The following is a 2834-nucleotide window of genomic DNA, read 5'->3' as shown; positions in this document are numbered from 1 at the left end:
GGTACTGCAGTACTGAGACAGCGGTACTGCAGTACTGAGACAGCGGTACTGCAGTACTGAGACAGCGGTACTGCAGTACTGAGACAGCGGTACTGCAGTACTGAGACAGCGGTACTGCAGTACTGAGACAGCGGTACTGCAGTACTGAGACAGTTGTACTGCAGTACTGAGACAGTGTTACTACAGTACTGAGACAGTCCTCACTGTGTTGAAGATTATTTATTTTTCCTGACATATGGACATGACTACGCTCTTAGCGCCCCCTGCACCAAGGTTTTTTTAGGAAACAACTTTTGGTGCTAACTCCACACAGCCCAGTTTAGGCGGCATCAACTAGCAGCTAGCAGCTAGCAACTTCAACCCAAACTGATGCCCAGCTAAAGTAGCTAGGACACAGGTGCAGTACCAGGAAAAGTCAATAGGTGGCGGAAAATATTTGCAAGACCCAAAATACTGTGAACAAACGTAATAGTAATAAATGGTAGATAATGGATAAGCTAACAGGTTGCTAACGGCTTGGCCCAAAAACAACACAATTTAGCAGCTAAAAGATAGGCTGGAAATACGTAGCTACTACACGGCTAACATGTCACCAAAGCCGTACTTTTAGCTAAATTCACTAGTTACTAATTAATTTTTAACAATTAACAAAAAGACAAATAAAATGAAGCTCCATAATGAACTAAGCTGAAGATAAAGTTAGCGGAACATACAGTCGCTATATCAAGGAGTCTGGTCAACAGTTCTACTTCCTGTTTGTTGTTTTTTTTATTAAACAACAGTGTGTGTTCCTGTGTGTGTGTGTTCCTGCGTGTGTGTGTTCCTGTGTGTGTGTTCACAGGGATGGAGGACTGAAGAGAGGGAAAGTCAAGGACTCACTGAAGGAGGAGCAGCAGAAGAAGTACAGCAGCTTCATCACTGGACACAGCGCCACGGAGGACACAGACACTCAGGACTGAGGGACATCTCTGGACACATGCTCATTTTCTACTCCCCTGCGTGCAGTGGCGTGCTTTCACCAGCAGGTGTCAGCATCCGACAGCGCAGCAGATGTGTGTTTGAAAAGGACGTTTTATCTTTACATTCCTTCATGGAACAATGAAAACCACTGACGTCCGACGTCTGTTTTTATTTTACAACGGTTTTAAATATGTCGTTATGTCAATGTGAGTTCAAACGTCGGTGACGTCACAGAATCCGCTGATGATTCAGAACAACTGTGAATATAAATGTGAATATAAACCACTAAACACAAATACAATCATCACTTTTCAACATCATTAGTATTATTTTATTATTTTATTATTATTATTATTGTTATTATTATTATTATGGCCACACGTGGGCAGTGTAACGACATTAAACCAGACACACCCCGCAGCTGTTACTTAGTGTAAAAATACACAACATGACGTGAAGAAGGGCGGGAAACATCCGCCTATTTTATCACGGAAGACTTCAATAATAATCAATAATCAATAATATTAAACAGGAAGTTTCAGTCTTTGACATTAGAAAACACATAAGTTATTAAAATAAAGTTCAAATTACAATAAATAAACTAGCACTAATAATAATGATGACGACATTCAATGACATTTTATAAAAGGATATTTTACATTATTAAAAGTCTTCATTTGTTTTATTAAAAATCCAAATCTTCTTCATTTTTGAATTTATTTTTTTTGTGTAAATTTAAAGCCAGTCATTACAGATAATATAATGAACTGCAAAAAAAAAACGTACTTGTAAAAGATTGTAAAACAAAATTAAAATGTTTTTTTTGTTCCTGCTCCTATAAATCATCTCTTTTCTTTCTCTCCTTGAATCAGTCGTTTTATTCCAGTCTTATTATATTATATTTATCCCTGCACCTTTGTCTTCTGAAAAATCACAGGTGAAATGTCAGATTATTGTCTTTGTCTTTAAACGCAGCAGCGACTGGTGGTGAAGACAGGAAGTTGTCGTTCCCTGTAAAATAAACATTTGTTTCATTAAAAATGTCTCTGTAATAAAACCTTCTTTTTTTAAACATGAAGTTGAATAAAAACCACGTCTCAGAAAAAAAGAAGAGAAAGAAAATACGTTCTACAGATGTTGATCTTCAAAAATGGAACGTTTGATGACGTTTGTCCCTGAACCACGATCTGGTCTGAAAAAAACAAACAAACAAATGTACGAAAAAAAAAAAAAAAAAAAATTATATTTAAAATGATAAAAATGAGTCCAAGAAAATTCAGTGACCAGGGCAGGAGGAAATAATCTGGAGATTAATCAGATTAGACTTTGAACTGTATGTGTGTGTGTGTCATACTGGTACAGCTGTACTTATGGGGACATTTTTTTAGGGAAAATATTAATGTCGCAAGGACGCTGTCCTGATGGGGACGCTGTCCTGATGGGGACGCTGTCCTGATGGGGACGCTGTCCTGATGGGGACGCTGTCCTGATGGGGACGCGGTCCCGGTGGGGATGCTGTCCTGGTGGGGACATTGTCCTGGTGGGGACGCTGTCCTGGTGGGGACGCTGTGGACGTTTTGTGTATTTTGAGGTTGAAGATTTTGTTTGGAGTTAGGATTAGAACCAGGATTAAAGATTAAACTTAAATCTGTAACAGTTAATGTTGGAGTAAAAGGTCGTGTGTGTGTGTGTGAGGTACTCACAGAACACGGCCTGCGTGTGTGTGAGTGTGTGTGTGTGTGAGTGTGTGTGTGAAGCAGTGATTGCGTCTCACAGCTGCAGCTCACGCCTCTAACGCTGCTCCTGCAGCTGAACAGAAATGTTTGTTCTGCACTAACAGGATTGTGAATTATTAATGGGATTGTTGAGGTGGG

The sequence above is a fragment of the Cynoglossus semilaevis genome, chromosome 14, assembly GCF_000523025.1.
Source record: "Cynoglossus semilaevis isolate Cse_v1.0 chromosome 14, Cse_v1.0, whole genome shotgun sequence".
Lineage (NCBI taxonomy): Eukaryota > Metazoa > Chordata > Actinopteri > Pleuronectiformes > Cynoglossidae > Cynoglossus > Cynoglossus semilaevis.
Note: the sequence above shows the minus strand (reverse complement) of the source record.